Source organism: Oryzias latipes, chromosome 8 (assembly GCF_002234675.1).
Source record: "Oryzias latipes chromosome 8, ASM223467v1".
NCBI classification, from domain to species: domain Eukaryota; kingdom Metazoa; phylum Chordata; class Actinopteri; order Beloniformes; family Adrianichthyidae; genus Oryzias; species Oryzias latipes.
Genome location: NC_019866.2, coordinates 4,460,827 through 4,485,937, shown reverse-complemented (window position 1 = coordinate 4,485,937; position 25,111 = coordinate 4,460,827). Strand labels below are relative to the sequence as shown.

At 39.8% G+C, this 25,111-nt stretch overlaps 1 long non-coding RNA gene across 1 annotated transcript; it reads right to left on the bottom strand.

The window, feature by feature from the left end:
- Positions 1-23,459: 23,459 nt before the first annotated feature.
- Positions 23,460-24,861, bottom strand: LOC101155352. Its single transcript, XR_909122.3, has 3 exons — positions 24,713-24,861; positions 24,571-24,634; positions 23,460-24,166 (listed from the first exon to the last, which is right to left on the bottom strand). It is a non-coding gene; the product is annotated as an uncharacterized LOC101155352 (long non-coding RNA).
- Positions 24,862-25,111: the final 250 nt, after the last annotated feature.

Sequence of the window (25,111 nt, the reverse complement as noted above, 5' to 3'; positions counted from 1 at the left end):
AATTAAAGAACCTGTTGTTTTAGGGGACATAAAACCCCAGAAATTTGCCTCTGAGTTGTTGGCGAGACCACTGGCATGGAGTCAGCCCATTGCACAATACCCATCATCCATCCGTTTTCATGCTTTCCTGCTAGCTTATGCCATACCCCCAACCTAACCTTACAACAAAGAGAGAGCTATATCTAAACTATCTAGCTGGAACTGGGGGCGGGTGGTTTGCCATTTTAGGTTCTACTTAACTCCTATACAGGCTTTTTCCAACAGCATTTTCTGTCTGCTCCTGATTCACAATGATTTGAATAAAGAAATACTCAGAGACGCAATTTTAATCTATAGCTTCATGACATATATCCTCCATTTTTAGGAAAAAATGCCAGAAGAACAGGTCAAAAACTCAAAAAATGCCGTTTTCATTGGATTGGGTCTGTAAAAAGACAAGCTGATAAAACTTGTGTAATCCCTTTTTTTGTATAACACAAACTGGGACAGTTCATTTGTAATGATACCATCTTAAAAATGCTTCATTTAGCTTCACAGTGTAATTCAAAACAGTGAGCATAAACACTTGTTCCCATAAAAATGTAAGTTCACATGCAAGTCAGCTATGAATCCATTCATTACAATTTTAGTCCCTCTAATCTCCAGCAGATGTTAAACGCTGCAGTTCTGTTTTTTTTCCTGTTAGAAAATCCTTAAATATATTAACTTTCCTGTTTATTTCAAGAGATATTTATTGTTGTTTTTCATGAAGTGAAATAAAGTTTTCCACCTACAACCAAAAATAAGCATCTTCCACACACTTGACCTTTTCTGCCTGATATGAATCTGTTTGTTCAGTCAGTCATTCTTCTTAAAAATTGGATCTCTGTTGAAAATAATTTGTCAATTGTTAAGCATTTTAGCTTATTTCAACACTTTTTCCTTGCTCTGAAAGATTGTTTCTAAAATTCAAATTCAAATTTAATTCGGTAAAGTCAGAAATCGCTTTCTCGCACACTGTGACTCAGACCAGCTATCATCTATTATTAACCTTGTCATAATGTTTTACTTTAAATAAAAAGTTCATTCGTAATAATCCAGTAGACTTAACAGCTTTTAATTCCCTCACTTCCAGCCTGCAGCTCCGTTAGTCATCAGGAGATTGGTGGAGGGTCTTACTGGAGTTGACAGCCAGACAAGGATAACTTTCTCCTTTTAAAAGAAACCAGGCAAACCTCACTGGAGCTGCAGTAATGAGCGATCCATTACCTTTGGTCAGCTCATTAGAGTGGAGCTAACTGACGTGGACCCAAGCTTTCCTCCCGCCGTTTGTTTGGAGTACGGTCCATGCCATGGTGGTGGCACCGCCTCATGCTGCACGGTGTGTGTTTTTGCTCACATGTGCACGACTCATGGAGGGAAATACTCCACCACCAAAGACAAAGTGCGAGTCTCTGTGAGCGTGTGCTTATTTTCCCAAACTGTTTGATCCACAGTGTTTAAACCTGCAAACCACCCCCCACTGCACTCCCCATCACACACGAAAACAAACCTACAGAAAACATTTTCCACTTCCTCTGGGGTCTCCGCACTCTCTGCTGACCCGTGTCAATGCGAACCGGGCCCAGTCCGAACCTTTTCCGCCCCTCACAGCGGCAGCTGATCCACACGCCCTAAATCACCAGCGCTGCTCTTGACAGCGTGCGATGGTGCTGAAAACATCTTTCCCAGCTTGTGATGGATCAGCCGGCGCATAAATCAAAGGACAAGACATTGAAAGTTTTCTGAAGATTAAATGGTTGCAGAAGCAACATGTGCTCTGAAAATTTTAGCTCACGCTTGAACGGCTGAACTCATATCCCAGATGAAATTAGGCACTTTTTAGTTGGGAATTCTGGATGTTAATTATCCGTAAACACTCAACCGAGTCTTTGAAATGACCACCTACTCTAAAAGTTTTACACTGATTCTGGATTCTCACAGTAACTATGAAACTGTGCAAAAAAAAAAAAATCTAAAGTCAGAATTACATCTGCAGGGATTTACTGGTTGATTGGATTTTTCCGAAAAAGAGAAAACAAAACAAAATTTAGAAAAAAATTAATTGCATGCTGTGAGCTAGCATTGGTGTCTCATTTAAGCCTTAGTCACATCCAGCCATACAGGGTGTATGGACCCTTATTATGTTCAGGTGATGCTGTCGTACGGTGCCCCTACGCCACAGTCTAGACACAAAAGTTCCGCATACTGACCACACGCAAATCCTGCTTGCACGGGTCATGGAGGTTACACGCAATAAACATGTAGGATGCTCACCTTTCACCATCTGCATGCTAGTAGAAAAAATGCTCGTAAAGATTTTCAATCTATGGGCTCACTGACTGTTCTACGACCTTGTTTTTTTCCTGTCTGTATCCACCCGTGAGGGCATTTGTGACTGAAGCTTGATAACAGTACAAAACTCCACGCACTGTAGCTCCACGTTTCTGTGCGCTTCAAAGCGGAGGGAAAATTTATAGCGTTTTGTTGTTTGTTTGTTTATTTTATCTTTTTTAGAAAGTTTTCTGGATATTGCAAGGATTTATACTTTTTAGATCCTTTCAGCCGAAGGACACCTTTTTTTAAGATGAACTGAGTGAGCAAAAAGACGGTCATCTATAGATTCAGAGAAGGAGGACTGTTTTATGAAGCTTCAACGCACATGTATGGATGGGTTCAACTGAATATCTGAACTGAAAGTCCACAGAAAGGATGCTTTTGATTCAGAAGAGTCCAGGAGAGAAACAAAGCCCACCCTGGACGGAAGAGGCTGGTTCCTATCACTATGGTAACCAGATATGGTCAAGCGCTATGGGAAAATCAGCTCTAGAAGGGTGAAATCTTGAGAATTCATCTTCACAGTATCACACAGAGACCCCTGTAGGGTAATCATTAGAGTGGGAGAAAAAAACGAAGAGGGCCGTTTCTGAAAGGGCTGATTCATTGTCTGGGTTGGAATCAGGAATGAAACACATGGAACTGATAAAATTCAGTGAAGCGTGCGGTCATTGTTGAAGAAAAACCTAGACGGCATAAAAACAGTCCATCATAAAAACAGAGCGGTGATCTTGAGCATGCTCAGTGAGGCTGTCCTTCCATTGCTGATATCCCACATTAGGTCTATATTCGCTGTGTCCCATGGGAAATATAGCGAAGGAGTTCGTGTTGGGTCAGTGACAACATGGGCCTCCAATGAGTCAGACCCTAATGTATTACTTTTTACACAGAGTCAGCTAAAATCATCAAATGGAGCCATTAACAAGGACTTTGCCCTTCAGAGAATAAAGTAAAAGTTCCTGATTAAAGAGAGCCATAATAAAACTAAAAGCACAGTACTCTGAGCATTAAATAAAGTTTTGCAAGCTAAATGCATATCTAATAAAAAATCTGTCAGGAAACTGAGGGCATCTCACAGAAAACCTGCCATGCATGCATTCCCCGCGCCGCCTTGCATCAGCAAAGCGTATAAATATACATCTTTCATGGCTCCATATGGAAAACAGTTCCAAAGTGTGTTAGCAGTCTAATTACACTGATGCAGTTTATTCTGCTTAAGCAGGTCCTCATGCGGCTGAAGAAAGAGCAGACAAGTTTATGCTACAGGGACATGTTTGTACCACCCATGTGACTGGACAGAGGAATCTGTCAAATCCACGGCCTGCGCTGATTTGTGGGAATTTTCTAGAGTCACATGATGAGGGCGCAGATGGAGCCGAGCCATAAAACAGCATCAGTGGCTGCAGTGAAGGGCTGACAGCTGGAAGTTAACACAGGTATCGGCTCTCAGATCAAACACAGCCGAGGTCAGTGGAGAGAGCCTCGCCGCCATGACACTGGTTTAAACAGTCGACAAAAGGAAAGGTCCACACTTAGTCCTGGGGGCTTTATGGGGAGATTAGTCTGAGGGGGTTGAAAAGAGAATGTGCATCAAAGAGGCTTAAAGGGTTTTGAGGAATTACATACAAAGAAACATATTTGACACCTTCTTGTGGTCTGCTTGTCCAAATCAAGGTAGTCGTTTTGCATTTTAGTTTTACGAGATATAATTTTTATTTTATTTTCCAGGCCAAAATATCACCTATAGAGGCTAACAGGAGATGTTTTCACACTATTCTGAGGCAAAGGTTGTCAAATTAGGGGTGTAACCTTTCGATTCACATCATAATTTATGACAGTTAAACCTTTTCATAGTCAATATCGTTTCATTTTAAACAATCCAATTCACTGACCTAAAAATTGATCCAGAACACCTTTAACCCTTGTGCTATCTTAGATGACCCCACCCTTACTTTGACATGTTCTCCCTACCATGACAAAGGTGGATAAAGGTGGAAAGATTTCATGTAATCCATGGACACCAGTGAAGATCACAAATCATTGAAGAAAAAAGGTTCAGCACACTGTCTAGTGAGTCTAGATGACCCAACTCCCAATGGTAAAGTGCCTAGGATAGCACAAGGGTTACCCATCAGTGTGGCTCAGAGATAAATACCTGGTTACTGAACAGTGCAGGTGAAGTTTTCCAGAATTCTTGTATTTCTTGCAAGATAATCAAGTATAAATTTGCGTACAAATAAGCAAGTAGGCAAGAGTTGATGACAAATCCATTCACATTCAGTTTACAAAGTTCAGCTCACAGTTGTTTTTCCACATCAAAATAGTACAAAGGGAACATTCTTAGAATATTGTACATGATTCCCAACAGTTTGACTAAAGAAATACTAAAAATTGCAGTTTTAATGTTAACTTTTTTTTTATACATGTCCTTCATCATTAGAAAAAAGTCACCAGAACATGTTAAAAAAAAACAATATACGTCTGTGAGACCTGTCATGCTAAAAGAAACAGCTTATCTTGCATTTCTGTGTTTTTGAAAATAAAAAACATAAAGCTCATGGATGCATATTTGTGCGGGCAGCAGTGAACTGAGAATAAAGAGTAAAACGCTGCTCAGTTGCTTAGGCAGACCTCAAATCAATGGTGGCACCCTGGGTTAAATTACAAATGAGTTTAGCTTGAATGCTTCTCCCTTCCTAATTTCTGCAGGGTCCCTCCACTGCAGTGCCCTCTTCCTGGGTAAATTAATAATTTGAGGCCAAACCGAGGCAGCGCGGCACACAAACCCACACTAGGGCTGGAACCGCTCCAGCACACCCAATCAATCTTCAAGTGGGAAGAGGTCATCTGCTGAGCAGCTCACCTCTGCACCTCACGGCCCCTCACAATAGTCAATACCCGGCATTATTCTGTTAATAATTGCATTAGACTTTTTTTTTTTTTTTTTGAAGAGAGCAGCAAAAACAACCTCGTAGTGGAGCCACTTACGGGTAAAAGCTCATTACGGCGTTATGGGTTCATGTATTTGGCTAAATAGCCCTATTGATCAAGCTCATTGATTTTCTATTAATTGATTCTGTCTGTTTGTCAAAAGCACCGACTCAGTCAGATCAAAAATGTTTTAAGAATGAGGGGAAAAGACAGGAAATGAACCTTGGGGATGGGGCTTAGGAAATGACGTAATGCCTACCGCTGTTAGACTATTCGACTGACAGTCTTACTACAGATGCAAATAACACTTTATTTCTAACAAAAATGCACAACTGCTTTTCTGTTGTTTTTCTGGCTGTGCATGTATAGTGAAAGATTTTAAAGAGCTACGATTTTATTTAACGTTTTCCTCCACCTTGAATTTTTTCCACATTTTAATTTTTCCTTCATTTCCGTTAGATGCCTGATCTTCAGAGCTGTCTGAACAATTGAAATTTCCCCACAGCTGGATAAATAGAGTTTATCTTATATTTTCTAAATATCTGAAGTAAAGAAACCATAGATGAGCGTCGCTGCGCGAAGTTGCATGTCTCGACTGATTTAAATAGATCCCTTACAAACAATTTAATACTTGCAAAGATTTCAAACCTTGTTTTTATAAATTAAAGACATTCTAACAGGTTATAAGTTGTTTGAACTTCAGTTTTGCTTTAAACCTCTCTGAGCTTAGAAAATCAGCACTGGTGAGGTTTTCATTAGGAGCTAGGATCTTGAGCTAAGGAAATTATTATTAAAATGAGTGAACAATATTTTGCTCCATACACCTTATAACAGAAAAACTTGATTTAAAAAAAATACATATATATTAAAACAACTCAAATTGCCTTGTAATTTATGGTTTCATTTTAAAGATGCTATTTTAAAGTTCATTAAATGTTGACAAGTTAGACTGGCAGTTACGATCAGTGAAGATTTATGTTAAGAACAAGTTATAAAATGAGTAATTTCCACTTCTTACACTTGTTTTTATCACTGTAATCAAAATGAACCACAATTTGTTTTTAAAAACTCAAAAGAAAATACAAATAATTTGCTTAAACCTTACAAAAAATACTTATAGGCTACATTCAATTTAAAGTAATTCTATTTAACAGTTAGCTCTTTTTTTAGCTTATTTTTTCCTACTTGTGTGGAACTCCTTTGTTTCTATAGATTTTGATATCTTATAAGGTTTCTTATGAATTAAAAAAATCATGGACAGATAATTTTACTACTTTTTAGTGATTTAAGATGTCTTTTTTTTTAGGGTACCTCTTTTTTGCAGTGTTGTTAAAAAGCCTTTTGAGAAATGCAGTAACTTTAATATGGAACCTGCAAACTTATTCCTAACTGGAAGTTAATTACTTTGGTTAACAACGATGTTTATTTATGTTTAGTGAGCATGGGGTCCAGGGTGAATTCTATGTGGCTCACAGGAGGCGACGTACTGCAGCTGTTTACAGGCTCGACCGCAGAAGCCTAATGAAGGGAGATGCAGTCAGAGTAATTACGCTATGGCTGTATTTCCCCACCAATGGAGTTAAAGGTACGGCTAGAGGCAGTGGAGGTCAGCCATTAGTTGGTGGTATGTGGCAGACAAGTGTGACAGAAGTTGCTGAAAGCAGCCAATTTAGCAAGCTTTATCTAAACCACAGCCGTCTCACAGGTTGCATTACTTAAACCCATCTGCCAACGCCCACACTGCCTGCAGACAGGCCGGGAAGTCACATGACTCTCAGACCCCCATTGGTTCGCAGTACAGTGGTGGTAAGCATCCTTCGCGGTAACCAACGGAAAAAAAACAAAAGCGAGAGATTCTCTCAAAAGTCTGAGACGATTGGAAATCCCTTTTATTTCTTCAACAGGAAGTGCCATTTTACTGTAGGTTTTGAAAACAAGTTCTTAGCTGAGCTTTCCCAGATTTACACCAACTAAGAAAGAAAATATCTTTTAAATCAACCAAACTGATCACCATATAAGAATGAGGCCCCATGTTAATGCCCTACTGTAAACCCTTTTGATTTGATGGAAGCCAGCATTGCAACCATAATACTAATATTTAAAGTAAAAGGAAATAAAGTTCTTTGAAAGAACTGACTTAGTTTTTTCTTTGCTTTTCTGATCTTATTTTTTTTTCTTGACTGAGAAAAGGTTTTGTTTCATCTTTTCCCATTTTTCACCAAAGTGTAATCTACTTTTCACATATTTGAAGCTTATATTTAATTTAAAAAAAAGCATACTTATGCTTCCTCTCCAAATGAGTTAATGTACCACTCCAATCAAAAAGCGTTCCCAGTGTTTTAATTAATTATGAATAACTAGAGCAGAAGTTCATTTGAAATTCACCTCTGACTTATGGGTGGTGCTCTGTTGGCGCAGAGCAACCCCGCCCTCTCTTCCCCTCCCCATTGATGAGAGCTCAGAACAAGGACCTTGTGGCCCATCCAGCCTATTTTCTATGTCACAAATAAGATCTTTTTCAAACATGTTTTTTTCATCTGGTCCGTAATTACAATTTGAATAGAGAAATGTGCAGAAATGCAATTTTAAGCTTAGTTTCCTTATTATATGTCCACCATCATAAGAAAAATGTCACAAAAACATGTTAAAAAACTAGAAATAGAATTTTCATCAGTCTTTGAGAGTAAAAATTAAATTTCTGACCTTTATACAGTTAAATAGTGTGTTTTAACTTTTTTCAATAATTGTAAATAAAAGTAAATATCAAATTATATCTGGATGCTCTATATGCTGCATTTTATAAAAAGGAAGACAACAGTAGGTGTGCATTAAAAACGAGACCAAATCTTTTCTTCTGACCTCTGTATTGTCAAACATTTCCCTCAATTTCCTGTCCTGTGGTTGTAAACTATTATTGAATGTTATCTCTTAAACATACACTGAGAATGTGTGAAAATGCTGTGACACCGGTAATGTCTGCTGGAAAAAAAACGGAGTAAGTTTAGGAGAGTATCTGTCCTCAGAGGAGAAAAAAGCCGCAGCCTCGTCAGCTCAGAAAAACACAAAGACGGGTCAAAGGTCAAACGTGGACACATTACAAGAGCAACCGTTCAATCTGTTAAATCAATAAGCTGCTCTGCCATCGCATACTTTGATGTTTATTTTAGAAATGCACCATGGAAACCAATAACACACTGCTCTGCGTAATTGCATCTGAAAACTTGGGGAAAGTTTGCTGCTTTGTGGCAGATTACTGAGACTGGGGGGGGGGGGGGGGGAGTGGGTGGGTGTGGGGCAATGAGCTGGAGGTGATAGAAGAGTTGAAGGAAGACAAATTGAGCAGCAATTACAGTAATCATCATTAGAGATGTTTGTATTTCATCTGACTGTGGATGACAAAACTTTGTAATTAAGTTGTGAAGCAGGCGGGATGGACATGGCAGAGGACGGAGGAAAAAGGGAAAAATATAAAGTTTTATAGATGTGTTATGTCATTCTCTGGTTATATCAGAGATCATCAGAAAATCACAATGAGGATGTGATCATACCTTGTCATACCTTGTCAGACCTTGTCATACCTTGATGATCAATTGAAGTGAGAGAGCTGCAAAAAGATACGGAATTTACCTCTGTTGTATGGTAATATAAATATATGAGATTAAAAAAAACAATGTAGAGAACAAAATATGTGGAGATCAAAAGACAAAAGGAAACACATTTAGAACAATTAACAAGACATTCTTTGAAAATAAAATCTTTTAATTTCAAAAATAAAAACGGAAGAACTTAATGTTCTTATTTTATAATTGTTACTCTAAACGGAAAAAAAACTTAAAATCCTCAGATGTACAGAAATTGAGAAGCAGCCATTGGAAGAAACCTGACACAGAAGCAACTGCAGCACCCAACTTTTTCATATTTTTTGATTCAGTGATGTCAGTTCAGTTCCAAATATACCAAAGTTACAAACATATTTTTCCACGTTTATATTTTTGATTGATTGATTTATTTAAGTGTCATGCACTAATGTGCCCAGCCCACACGGGCTTATATGACACTGAAAGACAAAATACATAATACATAAAGATACATGCCCAAATCCAATTTATATTTTATTATTATTATATTTAAATGTTTTAGATTAGAACTGCCACCAGACAGAAGTAAATAAGCTCACTATGTCTTTTTGTTAAGTTTAAAAAAAATAAAAAGAGTCAAATTTTCTCATTTCTATACACGCTTTAAACTTAAATTGACAGACGTATATTTTACTAAAATGTACATAGCAGTGGCAAACTGTATTGTAACAACTGAAATATGTTGATTTATTTAACTGTTGGATGCTCACTAAAACAGAATAATTGCACATCATATTAAATCATACAGTTTGACCTGATAAACAAGTTTTAGCATTCAAGCACATTCATGTTCATGCAGAACCTCAGAGGATGTAGCCTGGATATACGTCTCTCAGGACCGCAGGTTAACACACAGGAGAAATGGCAGCTGAACCACAAGGAGATCACCACCCATCTTGGTAGACTTGGAGCAAAAGTGCAGCCTGTGGTGTAATCTTTGGTCACACAGTTATAGTCTGGAATGTGGTCAAAACCCCCCCAAAACCACCAAATGTAAACTGTTTTTACACACTAGCCAAAAAAGCTGCAGTCAGACGCAACCATGTGGATGGAAGATGGTGGGGATTGTCCCTTGATCCAGAAAAGAAAAATTATTCCCACAAACGGTTTTTTGTCACTCATACACAGAGGATCAGTTCTTCTTCAAAGCAGACAGTAAGTCAGACATGTTCCTGGTGCATGTTGGACACAAGATCCAGGGGCCTTTGGGGGTCTGTTTTGGGGACCACATACTTTTCCTCCCTGCTCTTTGCAGAAGATGTTCTCCTGTTATCGAGCCAAGGCCTCCAGTGTGCATTGGGGCGGTTTGCGGCCGAGTATGAAGCGGATGGATGAGTGTCAGCATCGCTAAATCTGAGGCCATGGTTCTTGGCCGGAGAAAGTACTTTGCCCTCTCTGCGTGGGTGCAGAGCTCCTGCCCCAGGTGGACGGGTTTAGGTATCTTGGGAAATGAGGGAAGATCGGAGCATGCGATCGACAGGCGGATTGGTGCGGCGTCCACTGTTATGCAGTCACTGTACTGGTCTGTTGTGAAGAGAGAGCTGAGCCAGAAAGCAAAGCTCTCAATTCCATTCCAGTACTCAACTAAGATCATGACCGAAAGACCGAGGTCCCGAATACAATGAGCTTCCTTTTCAGGATGGCTGGACGCTCCTTCAGAGATAAGGTGGGGCACTCTTAGAGATTGGAGTAGGGCCACTGCTGGATGGATGAATTCTAAAAAATAAAGTACTCCCTATCTGTGAAAATAATTATCTTTCCATTTCATTCATTTTAAACAGGGATTTTTTTTAGTTAGCATTCATTTTCCTTAATTGTAATGAACTGGTGGAGCACCAAGATGATTTATAGCTGCAAAATTGTTTTTTAAACAATTAATTGAAACAAATTTAGATAATTAGGCAATTACTTTATCATTAAAGATTTTTTGTTCACGTGCAGAGTTTAAAAATCACCTGATGCTCCCAAAATCCACTCACAGGTCCCTAAAGGACGCCAATGAACAATGCTACTCCATTCTTCTTCACCTACATTTGTCCAGAAACTCAGACCCAAAACCATCTGCTTAAAAGCCCACAATTAATATAAATCTAATTTACTAATGCATAATGCAGCAAGGCACTCACTTGATTAGTATTACCACTTCAGTAAGACCAGCTCTCTATGCATAAAAACAGTCCCCTCTGCATAATTAACCAGTCAGCCTCTTCCAAGTACCAATTATGAGGGGTACAATGGCATAGTCCAAGTGAACACTGCAACCATCTGGTCCAGAGTTCAGCAGTGTAACAGCAGAAAGACATAAATAAGGCTGGAGCAGCCAGCCCACATGCAGACCCACACCAGCTGTGTCTTTGTCAATACGGAGCTGCGAACAGGATGTTTCCGACTTGGACGCAAGAGCAGGAGGGAAGATGAGCAAAAAGAGGAGAATATTTCGGCTGAAAGAGAGCGAGGAAGAAAAGAGGACAAAGAGGAAAAATGATTTATATTTAGAGACACGTGAAATGTGAAGGGACAAGCTGCAGCTGAGTTGAAAGAGTTTGGTGTGCTTGAAACAATTACTGTAAGATGCCTGTTGCCAACATTCCTGTACGATGCAATACTGAGTTGTATAACAGGAGATGTCTTGTGCAATTCCTCTTTGATATATTCTAAGTAAAGCCCAAATAGGGACATGAGAGAACAAAGGTTTATAAATGATGATTTATGCGGTCAAGATGAATTATTTGCTCAGCTTTCTCAGCATTCATACAGCGCGATATACGTAAAAACAAACAAAAGAATGCAACAATCAGAAGGATATATAAACAATGACGTGATAAATGCCCCTTATGGAAAACCAGAGAGGATGAAGCAGCTGGGGATGCCCTGATGACGAAATATGACTACTTTGGAGTTTACTCTAATATTTTACCTTTAAAACTGTTTTTATGGCAATGCTTAATATACATCTGTTTAGTACAACTCAAGCTTCTCCTTTTTTTTTACACATATATGTAAGGGAAATTGGTCGACCATTATCAGAAATTGTGGAGTGTTGTGGAGGACGGTTGCTTCCATGATTACTTACAAAAGAAATAGGCCTAAATATTCAATCAATTTAAGTATTTTACTCTCATTTTTCTTGTCGGTTTAAATCGTTTTTTTTGTTGTTTACTTTTTACAAAAAGTGGACTTTTTGAAATGTGGTGCGGTGCGTTGCCATGGAAACGTCGACTGTAGGGCAAAGGAAAGCAGTAAAGTTGGAAAGAGAATGGCGCCGCTCCGGTTCAGAGCAGTCTCTGGATATCTGGAAACATAGCCTATTAAATTATAAAAAAGCTCTGCGTAGAGCTAGAAGCCAGTACTATTCAACCTTAATATCAGAGAATGGAAACAATCCAAGATTTCTTTTTAGCACTATAGCTAAATTAACTCGCAGTCAGAGCTCAGTAGAACCACATGTTCCTGTTTCTCTCAGCTCTGATGATTTTCTTACATTTTTCGATAGTAAAATCTCAAATATTAGACATAAGTTAAATCAAGTTATTCCTATTATCAGCCCAGAACAGGCTGAAGCGGTAGAAATGGAGGCATCCATAGAAACCTCTGTAACATTAGACTGCTTCACTGCTGTGGATCAAGCGGAAATAACATCAATTATTACGTCCTCCAAATCCTCAACGTTTCTGTTAGACCCAATTCCCACTAGACTTTTTAAAGAAACTTTTCCCCTAATTAATGATCCCATATTAACAATGATAAATGCCTCTCTGGAAACGGGTTACGTGCCACAGTCTTTTAAATATGCAGTTGTTAAACCTCTTCTGAAAAAGCCCAGTTTGGATCCTAGCATCTTGGCCAACTATAGACCGATATCAAACCTGCCCTTTATTTCTAAAATCCTAGAAAGAGTTGTAGTTAAGCAGCTTTACTGCCACCTACAGGACAACAGCCACTTTGAAGACTTTCAGTCGGGGTTTAAACCTCACCACAGTACGGAAACTGCACTAGTTAGAGTCTCTAATGACTTGTTATTGGCCTCAGAAAAGGGACTACTTTCTATTCTGGTCCTGTTGGACCTCAGTGCTGCCTTTGACACTCTCGACCACGGTATTTTACTCCATAGATTAGAGCAGGACATAGGGATCAGAGGATCTGCTCTCCAGTGGTTTAAATCCTATCTGTCTGATAGGTATCAGTTCGTTAATGTAAATGGCCATTCCTCTCAGTGCACTCGAGTCAACTATGGAGTCCCACAGGGCTCAGTCTTGGGACCGATCCTGTTTACGCTTTATATGCTACCCCTAGGAAACATAATCAGGAAACACAGCATTAATTTTCATTGTTATGCCGACGATACGCAGTTGTATTTATCCATGAAGCCTGACCAGAATGACCAGATAGAGAAACTGAACGCCTGCATCAGTGACATCAAGACCTGGATGACAATTAATTACCTCCTCTTGAACCCAGAAAAAACTGAGGTCATTATACTTGGTCCTAAAAACCTCAGAGATGCTCTGTCTGCTCAGATAGTCTCCCTGGATGGCATAAGTATAGCCCCCAATTCCACAGTTAGAAACCTTGGGGTTTTACTTGACCAGGATTTATCATTTAAGGCTCACATATCTCAGGCATGTAGAACTGCCTTTTTTCACCTGCGAAATATTGCTAAGATCAGAAATATACTTTCTAAGAGTGATGCTGAAAAACTCATCCATGCATTTGTTACGTCGAGGCTGGATTACTGTAACTCCTTGTTAGCAGCGTGTCCTAAGAGTTCCTTAAGAAGTCTCCAGCTTGTTCAGAACGCAGCTGCTAGATTGTTAGCTGGAACCAGCAGAAGAGATCACATCACTCCTGTGTTAGTTTCGCTCCATTGGCTCCCAGTTGATTCTAGAATTAAGTTCAAGATCCTCCTGTTAACCTATAAGGCCTTACATGGAATGGCCCCGTCCTATATTAAGGACCTCATAGTCCCTTACCAACCAATCAGAACACTTCGCTCGCAAAATGCAGGACTGCTTGTGGTTCCTAGAATTAGTAAAAGTACGGTTGGAGGTAGAGCGTTTAGCCACCAAGCCCCTGTCTTATGGAATAAACTCCCAGCTCATGTAAGAGAGGCCGACTCAGTTTCTACATTCAAAGCTAGACTGAAAACATTCCTCTTTGGACAGGCTTATTGTCAGACTAGCTAGTATTCAGAGATTATTTAACTTAATGTTAGTTTGTTTAAATTAAACTTAATAATAACTATTTCTTTTAAAAGGCTGCTAGAAGTTGAAGCTGGGGTAACTATGGTGCACTGGGGTTCTGTCCTCTTTTCTTTTCTACTTCTACCCTTCCTCTCCTCTATTCTTGATCATAATTTATCATTTAGTTCTCCATGCCTCTGTTTGGTGCAGTGCGATTCATGTATTGTCCCTCTTTTCCTCTCCCCTCCTGGGGAGTGGGAGTGCTTCCAGACTCCAGTTGGCTCATCCGTGCTCCAGTTCCTGACCGTTTACCTCGCCTTTGCTCCTGCTCCTACACCTGGCTGTGGATCCTGCCTCTGGCTCATCTCTGGCTCGTCTCTGCTCTGTACCTGACCGAGTACCTCGTCTCTGCTCCTGCTCCTACACCTGGCTGTGGTTCCTGTCTCCGGCTCGACTCGCGCCTTTGACTGTCCCCACAACCACGGCTGGATGAAGCTCGTCTGCTGGACTTTTATATATGTAGTTGTAGATTTAGATAAGTTAATTCTTCTCTAAGATTTCTGGTAAATCGCCTGTCCGTCCTGGGGGAGGATCCCTCCTTCATGTGGGCACCCCTGAGGTTTCTTCGTTTTTTCCGGAATCCGGTTTTTTTGGGAGTTTTTCCTTACCGCGAAGGGGGGTCTAAGGGCAGGGATGCCAGTATAGCTTAGTCAGTTTGTTAGTTCATTTTAGTATTTTTCTATTGAACTCTTTGTATTCGTGATCCTTTTGATTTCATGTTTTACTTCGAAGCCCATCGAGACGACTGTTGTTGTGATTTTGGGCTATACAAATAAAATTGAATTGAATTGAATTGAAAGGGTAATCGTCACAATAGGTTAAATAAAGCATCAGTTCCGAGAAGAAGTTCACCTCACATCGTTTGATTTTGTATAAATGACGAAGCAAAAGCAAAGAACATTTGGGATATTTGACCAGAACTTGTATTTTAGGCATATTAGGTCACTTTTTAATCCACACCCAGCAGCCAATTATTATCGATTTTTCACCCAAACAATTCTAATTTTGATGATTTTACACAATAATTCCACAATGAACCCGGGCGTGTCTGCACGGAAATCCCAGGGTAGACCCAGGAAACGCTGGAGACGGTTAGTCGGTGTAGTCCCCCCCACCTTGTGTCAATCTCTTTACTCATGCAAGACACAGGTTGACAAAGGGGGGAGAAAGGGTGGGGCTCCTCAGCTCAGCACCAACAGCCACGCCCATGCAGTGGAGATTTAGGAAACAGTGGCTTTAGATAACAACCAAATATGGCTTTTTAAGACATTTAGGGTATGGGATTTTGGTGAATACTTCATAATCATAATTAAAACATCACTGGGAACCTTTTTTACGTTATTAAGGGGGGACTTTAAAGCAGCAAAGAGAGGGAAAAGTGAAAGAACAACCAGATATTAGAGGAGAGAGCAGGGTGGAAGGACAAAGACAGCTTCCCCTAATAGATGTAAAGTGAGCTGCAAGTGCAGCAACATCGGTAAGCTGCTGTTTAAGAATAATACGTAAGGGTTAATGGCCGACGAAGTGTGCGGTTACTACTTTTTAACGCACGCCGTGGAAGCTTCGCGGAGGACGGTTGCTTCCGCGAAGTGCGTTAAAAAGTAGTAACCGCACACTTCGAAGGCCATTAACCCGCTTATACCATGGTCACTTACAAAAGCAATACATATTAACCAGGTTTTAGTCCTTAATTCTTGTTTTTTTTCCCGATTTGGATCACTTTTCTCATAAACAGCGTACTATATGTTACGTGATGCGCCGCATCACGTAACATATAGTCCGCGTCGCGCAGCACCACCGCTGCAGTCAAGATTCGGCGATATATATATGCTGATCGTCCCGATGGGTTGAATAAAGCATCAATTCAGAGGGAAAGTTAATCGCTTACCGCTTGTTTTTGCCCAGATGATGAAACAAAAGGTTGTTTTACAGAAGCCGGCGCAGTGATACAAATCATTTAAGCTAGCCGACCGGAACTTCTTTTTTCACCGTGCGGTTATCAGGTTTTAACGCACACCCAGCAGCCAATCAAAATCGAGTATTCAACCGGACCATGGTATAAATTGGTTTTAATCGACTTATATATATAATGAGAGCTAAATACCATTTGGCAAAAACAGACCGTACCAAACCACAACATTTTTTTTTATTCTAAGAAAATATCTGGAGAAACAAAATGTTGAGGTGTTAACTGATCTCTGCACAGAGGGCTATTAAAGTAAACAGATAGTCACAGCCAATCCTGGCTGAACTGTTGTGCAGCATCAGCTATTTAGACCCCAATTAAAGTTTTATGTGAAGGAGTTGTGCTTGGATGATTCTTTCAGGGACAAACGGAGAAACAAGGAATGATGCTGTGAGCCAAGTGTTTTGGGTTTCCATTTTTTGTTGTTGTTGTTAAGTCTTGACTTGCTGCCTGGTGCAGTTAAAACAGAAACAGAAGCCTGTAATAGAAACAGACTGCTTTCAGCCAAACACAGGGATGAAATGAAAATTGTTTCATGTTCGTTTTTCCCACTTGTTTTTTTTTTATTAATCATCTGCAATCTGATGCTGACAGAAGATTTTTCACTTGGCTGTGAAAAATAATGCACATGCAGATGTGCTTTCATGTGTGTATATTAGCTTAGGTGATGGTGATTTGAGTAGGAAGTTTGTATTCCTGAGAGTGTGTGGGTGAGATACTGAGGCCCATTAGGCTCTCTGATGCCCATCTTAAATCCGTTGTCTCAGCCTGATCATCGTTCATTCCGATAGCCTCCACAGCAGAACCTGGTGAGCCTTTGAAAACAGATTAATAAAGGTATTTTCTCCCGCTGCTGACAGCTGCCTGGAAGGCATTACAGCAGGCAGGACGTGGACGGTCTCCAGGAGCAGGATTAGCTGCTTCATCCAGACAAATAGGGGCTTCTGTGTCTTCACGGAGGCAAGAGAGACTCTGTTCCTGACATTTGTAAACAAATCTTCTTATGTTAATCTAAAAGCTATTGCACTTTGAGGCAAGCCGAGCTCATGCTTCTCAGTTTAGATGGAGTCAAGGCCGAGTTAACCTGTTCGAAATGATGTAAAAACAAATATGGTGAATGTGAAAACAAGCAGACTAAATGAGCAGAAAACTGAAGAGCAGGGTTGCATTTGGAGCTTGACAATATGTACTATAAAGGTGTTAAAATGTTTAAAAGCCCACTCCGATTAAATTGTGTTTTTTTTAACATGTTCTTGTGGCATTTTTTAATAACGGGGGAATAACTGTAATAACTGTTACGAAGATTAAGCTTAAATTTGCATTTCTGAGTATTTCTTTATTCAAGTTCTTGTGAATCAGGAGCAGACGAAAACATTTCATCTCATTAATGATGGAAAAACCTACTGCGTGGGCCACAAGCTCCCATCTCAAAGACATAGACAGTGTAACACTGTATACACTGACTCCTCCCCCCTTCCAAACAGGAAGTACCCGCTGGCTCCAAGAAGCCAAAATAAGCAGCTATTACTCAGTCATTCTATTGATCAGAATAGCTATTCTTGCTCTGCTACTTTGACCAAACATCTTCTTGATCATTCTAATTTGTTTTCATGATTTTTATTTCCTCATTTCAAGTTATTCCGTTTATTAGCTGCCCAATCAGATACCTCAGTAAAAGCATGTGATGCCCGCTGGCCCCCACCGCAAACAATTATTTGAGTTTCGGTGGAAGGGGTGTGGACTTTAAACAAGCTCACTCATGATTGGTGACAGTAGTTGCCCTGGCAATGTGACTTTGGCTCCAACTAGGGGAAGGGGGGCAGGGTTGCTCCAAGCCAATGGTCCTGCCACAACTGCAGAAACTGTCATCAAAAACGATACAGGTCTTTTGATACAGGATAAAAAGGGGATAACCATAAAAACAAGACTTCTGGGAACACTTTTACAATAAATCAAAAGATGATTGGACTTTAAGGCTAATCCCCTTTTTAATTTTGAAAGCAAAAGTCAGAAGTGTATGAATTGTTGCAGCTAACGCCACACTTTTTAGAGTCCTCCAGCTGCAGATTTATGGAGTTTGTGCGACTGAGAACCACATCGACTACACCTTCGCTTTATCAGTCTCTGAAACATAACAGAGAGACAGGACAGAGGACCCAACCCAAACAACACCAGAGAGGTGCTGGAGATCCTCCCCATGACAAATCACCGTGATGATAAATCACCACACTAAAACTTTGTAAATAAAACTTGACTCTAAATTTGCTTCTCTTCTATCAAACCTGTCAGTTTTGTTCACTTCTATTGTGTAGTGTTGATTCTTCTGTGTTTAAGGACCCCAAACATTGTTTGTGTGAGCTGTAAGCAGATGAGCTGTCATGTAATCTGGATCATGTTTGTTCAAGTTGTTTTTTTTCCATCATGTTCTATCCTAAAATCCAGTTTTACCACGTGAAGTTTCTCAAAATATATATATATATATATATATATATATATATATATATATATATATATATATATATATATATACATTTTAATTTGGCAGACATAGTTACTGTGAGTACCTAAAATGATCCATGCTACGGTGGCCCAGAAGGGTCACAACACATTAACTTTACACACAACACATTAACTTTACACCTCCTTCTACTTACTTTGAGGAATCCTCCTGCAAAGCTTTGAATACATAATCTCAGATAGAGAGCAAATATTATTTTAAACTTGAATGTGAACTTTGCAAAACTCCTTTATTAAATCTTTAGTTTTCAAAGTGACCAAACCCTTTTCTACAGATGAATTCACATTTTTGTGGGTGTATTAATGCAGAGCCAGATGTCAATTTTAGTCACTTCTTAAAAGCTAAATCCAACCAAAGGCTAAAATGTATTTAATAAAAAAAAAAAAAAAAACTTTTAGAATTCCTTTCTTTTTTCGTGTTTTTTAATGCTATTTTATTATCTTTTAACCATTATTTATTATCATATATGAGATTTTTATATGAGAAGTACATTAAAGATTAATCTTTTCAAACTTAGCATTTAGCACACTTAGTCAATATATTTATTTTAAGTACTTTATGGATTATTGTTTGTACATTTCTACCCTTCTTTTTTATCTTTTATTTTTATCCAATGCTTCCTCAAGTACCTGCCAAAAGCCTTCCTCACATTTTATGTTTGTCTTTTTTGGTATTATTTTTAATCTACTGTTTCTTATGACTTCTTGTTTTAACTACAGTTTATATACAGTATTTCTTTTATGTCTAGCACCACAGCGTATTGATGAGAGGGGATATTTCAATAAAGAGACTGATCGATCGATTCATTGATCTTGACCTCAGTAGAAAATTGCTTATCTGCACAAGAACAACAAAGATAAAACTAAACCCGGTTATGGAAGCTTTTTCAAAAAATGGTGACAAAAAAAAAGAAAAGAAAACAGAAATGAAGCTGAATATAAAGTGTGTTTGTCAGAATTTGACCAAAAAACAGGGAAAAAAAATAGTTTTATTTAAAAGTAAGGAGTCTGTCAGTGAGCACAGAGTGTCGAATACTCGGCTGAAGGATTAAAAAGTCGTGACAGAAAGTGGTACACTCTGGTCTGCATGATGCATATCCTGCCAAAACAGAGGAATTATCCTGATAAGGTCATCCAGCAGTGATGAAGTGACCCCCACCCCCGACTGTTTCTTTGTATTCTTTGAACATAAACACACTGCAGCTGATTTTTGTAACAAGGAGAAATCAATCAAGCCTGGGACCATCAGCATCACCAGCACCCAATGAGTATGAGGGTGACACGGTGCCTCCGAAGGAACGTTTTCCCATCATGGTGTGCTTTTTTCTATCTGTCACCACACAGGAATGGTTCAATCCGCAACACAAACATCACACAAACATCACACACACATACACACAACAGGCAGTACTTTCCAAGAAGCAAGGATCTGCTTTATCTCAAAGTCAGGTCCTCTTCCATCAAAGCTGCCCTGCACCAGCAGCGGATTCAGTATTCCTGGAATGAAGTTATGACATGGAAGACAGACATTTCATATCCTGTCATGTTGCCAAGAAGGTAATCCACAAATAATCTGCTATAAGGGTCACAAGGCGACATCGCTGTGGGATCTGGACAGACTTTATCCTTCAAGCTGTGTTGTCAGATGAAGAGCAGCCTGTCACTCCCTCTGTGTGAGAGACCACTCATACATCATACTAAAAAAAGTACTTCAAATTTTCAACATAAACAGCTCATAATATTGGAAAATAATGGCGGCACTTAGCCGTATTGATCCTGTGAAGAGTGGTGGTTTTTAAACTGAGCTGATCCGAGTACAGTTCAAGGGCAAAAGTTTAGGTGGGAAATAGCTGCCAGACATACAGATGGTCAACATTAGCTCCGGGGGAAAGGCATGTGTGTGCCCATGAGTGATGAAGATTATAATGATAGTTAAGACTTTTCTCTTGCATCTGATTGCTTTTGTACTAAATTTATCCCTGTACTTCAGCAACTGTGCTGGAATTATGAGTCATTGTTTATGCTTAAGCCACTAAGAAGTGCAGAAAGGTTGATGATATGCTGATTGAAATCACCAGCATATTATGTGAAACTGTCATGTGCAGCTATTTTGATTTAAACCATCCAGTAAACTGTGTAATTCTGTGTAAATAAATAGTATCATGCAGATGTATGTTGATTTAAGGCAAGAAAAACTGGCAACAATTTCTTCAAAAAAGCTCCAGTGATGTCCTTTCCAAGAGTTTGATGGTTCTGAAGGCAGATGGCGATTGAGAGTTGAACCTTTGCTGGTAAGCCGCCAGCTTCATGTTGAGATGAGGGAACTTTCCCTGGCAGATGGAGGACATGTCCTCTCTTCCACCTACAACTCCACTGGAATTCTCAGGACAGGAATTTAAAGGCGTGACCTCTGGAAAACTTGGAAATACTGTTCCTCTCTCCACAGCCTTGTTCTGTTTGGCTTATTTGCCTGCAGAATAAGTAAATACACCTCAGGAATATCGTTTTTCCATACTGCAAAGCTCCCCAGGTCGACAGAAACATGTCAAACCAGGAAAATAAATAGCTCCAAATAGTATAATTGCTCAGATCCTGTGTCCCGCCTGCTCCTTTCCTGAACAGGAGAACCAGCATGGCAACCTCCAGCTGACGGCGTGCAGGAGACCCAGACTGCCCTCAGCACTTTCACACCTCCACACATCCAGCCACCCTTTTCCCCTCTAAAGAAACCAGAACAGGGGGGGTCTGGCGCTCCCATACGCCCCATCAACTTCATGCCAAACGCTGCACAACATCAGTCCAAATTAATATTTAATGATCTCCACAGGGAGTCAAGGCCGTTCCAGCAGCAGATAACAGGACACACACAAAAAAAAGTGTGACAGCAGAGTGAGATTTCACTGCCACAGTCAGTAATTTTCAAGTCAAACAAACTAAACGAGACCGCACAAACTGAAAATGTGATGTGCTAATTTGGAGAAAACACTGCTTCATAACAAATCTGAGACATGAAAGAGTGATCTCGAATGTAAGGTCAACCCACATGAGAAGAAGGGAAACATACACAGCATGTGTACACGCAGACTTAATTCTTCCAGTTTATATGTTTTTGAAATGCAATTAAGACACCTACTTGAAGTCCCACTCCGATCATCATTTGATTTATTAAAAAGTGGTCTGTTAATTATGATTATGCTGTTTTAGCCAAAAGTTTAAAAAAAGCTATCGTTTTTGAGAATAAAGTTTCTGCAGAGCGGCAGGAGTTCTTTAAAAATTTGCTTCTTGGGCTTTTGATGGGACTGTTGGTACAGAGCAATCTGCCCCCCTTCCGCTTCCCCTCCTTATTGCTGAGAGCTCTCCATTTACATGCCCTCCCGTTAGCTTACATCTCCTCACACCCCTACCTAACATTAATAGAAAGATTTAAAAACACCAACGCATTCTTATATTTCCAGGTTTCTTTAGAATAGCATCAGCTTCATCGGAGTGGGTCTCTCTAAGTTAGCAAATCTGATGGCAGAAGCCGAAAATAATTAAAAAACATGTAAAATTGAAATGGTAAGTGAGGAGGTAGATGTAAGTCAAGCATGCAAGCCCTTAACATCAACCTGTCTTTAACTGTGACCTTTGTCTGAACTCCAAACTCACACTTTCACCCACTTGTGCTGCTGCACTCTCCTTTGAGCTAACAGAGGATCCTCTCCTCCCACAGGGACATTCAATAGGTTCAGTGGAGATCAACTGCGGGGCACAGTAGTTGTGTGCTTGGGCTCAAAACTGTTTAACTCCCTGACCCCCCCCGTGACCCCCAGAGGCCGCAGCCTGCACCGCCGGAGAGAGCGGGATCCTTCGTCTTCACTGGGAAAACCGTGAGAGGATGAGAACTGAGATGCTCCTCATTTCACTTTGAGGAAATGAAAAGTATTTTCAAATGTTTTTGCAACTTTAGAGGTGTAGGGGGGCGCGAGTTATGGATCCTGCTAATCAAAACCATGCTAGACAGACACCTACCAGTTATAGCAGCACATCCTGAGCCTCTGGAAGACTAAACATGAAAATCTGTTTTTGATCACACAGTCCCCGTTTAGCTTACCTGCTCTAATGTTGCAAACTTCAGGACATAAACCCCTTGAAGCTCCCAGACCAACATCTAACCCAGCTTCTGCCCTCAATCTAATGAATATTTATGCTCGCTGTGGTGTTTACATTACAGACCAATGCTGTTGTCACTGGGGGCAAGTCGGAGTTGTGTAATTGTTCCCATCCATGGTGTGTTGTTGAGGTTTTTTTCCAGCTCACTAAATGACTTTTAGACACGTCTGACTTAAAAACAAGCTCAGTGTATTTGCATACGTGCACAGAAGTATGACAGTTTGGAGTGAAGTGTAATCCCATCGAAACGGCCTTAAACCTTAAATTACTCGAACAGTTGAAGCAGGTGAAGGTTTTCTCAACCAAATGACAGCTTTTATGCTTTTTTTCCCCATTTCAAGCACTTCTAGACTCCTCTTTACATGCATGTTGTGACTTTCCCAAAGTATGTAACTTCGTTATTGCTTTTCTTATTGGTAAATGTAACTAAAGAGTTTTTCATGCAGTCGGTGTCTCAGGTCCTCTGTAATAAGTATACAAATGTATAAATCAAAGTAGTAATATCCGTGTAGAATGACCACTATTTTAAAAGGCAAAACTTGAAAGCAAAAACTTCAAATATCAAAAGATTCTCAAAAACTTTTTTATTATTATTTTTAATCCAGTATTTAAAGTCCCACTCTGATAATTTTTTGATCAATTTTCAAAGAGTTTCCACTGGTCTTCTAATCATAAATATGTTTTTAATTTCACCACAAAAAAAAAGTATTTTTTAAAATGAGCGTTTTGGCAGAGTGACAGGAATTGATTAGAAATTCACCTCTGAAATCTGGGTGGGACCAATGGCGAGGAGTAAGCCTGACCCCACTTCCCATCATCCCTTTGTTTACATTCTCCTGCAAGCTTACAGCCCCTCATACCCCCAAACTAATGTAGCATATCTATCGTGGACTAGAGTCAGAAGAACAGGGACGGCTCAGGGAGAGAGGAGGCAGAGACTGGAGACTGTAGGTTTGCTATGAATGGTACCATGTATTTTTTGACACACACATAAACATACACCATACACCAATATTACAAAAGAATATTTCAAATTATTCCAGGATATCCTTTACAAAGATTATGTACAGATGGACGGTTCAGTGAGTGATCCGTCGTATCCGACTCAATATCATCAGCTCATGTATTGTCCATGCAACCCAGACAGAAATAGTTGAATCCGGAGGTTAGTGTTCAGTGATGGGAAGTGATTGAAAGTCTTTGTGTCTCTGGGTTGTAGGACGAATGCAGTTGCATTGATTAAATGAGTCATTAGGCTACAGGAGCCTCCTACCAGCCTGGGCTGAACGACAGGGAGGAGGTGATTCCTTCAGAGAGCTCCAGCGCTTGATCAGGTTCAGGCTTAGCTCGCCATCAATCCCTATGGCCTGGATAAAGAACATGACCCATAGGGTTCTAACATTAAACTGTGTGTACACACAAACTCCAAGTTAAATACCAAAATATCAATAGAACCATAATTGTATTGCAGTTTGGTAAATGAATCTCATTTTAAAGTACCAACATCTTACAATTCATAATACAGTTCATCATCATACGTCAATTCATGAATTTCAATCTAAAGTGCATTTAAGTGCATGATACACCAAAGAAGAAAAATAAAGAAAAACAATAACAAAAGAGCCCCCACGCTGATTAATAATCAGTGTGGTTATGTTAACAAAAAAACAAAACAGAACTTTGGCATAGATAGCAGCTGCTAATCAGTTCACCTCATTCATTGAGGGAGGCAATCGTAACCAACAAACAACTAAAAGGAGTATAAACTCACCGATTGCGACTAAGTGCACCAAATATGCTGCTTATTCGCGGCGTGTTATACTGGCAGTTGGCTCCTACAAATCAATTGATCATATCCAAAGATTAGAACATAACCGAACGACGTTAAAAAGTGAAACCGAAACTAAACATACCCGTAGCGTCTCAATCCAGCTCTCCTGTCATGGAATGTGATAGCTTCCGGGGTAGCGGCTTATAAAGTTTACTGATTGGGTAGTCGGGTCACATGACCCAAGGCACGCAAGGCACGTCGTACACACGTAACAGGTGAGGAAGGAAAGGAAAAAAAGGACAAAATACAATGGCCTGAGTTGGCAACCGTGTTACACTAACATTATTTTGCAACAAAAGTGGCGAGCAATATCAGAGCTATTCATCCTTACAGTTTTGAAACAGATGCCAGCTCAGATGAGGAACAGGAAAGATGTACTTGGATCTATTTGTCTGCAAGTAGATTCATCGGAATGTAGTGAAGCAGGAAGCGCGAGGCCTGCCATTGTATCATTACTATTATCCAAATGATTTTATTATAG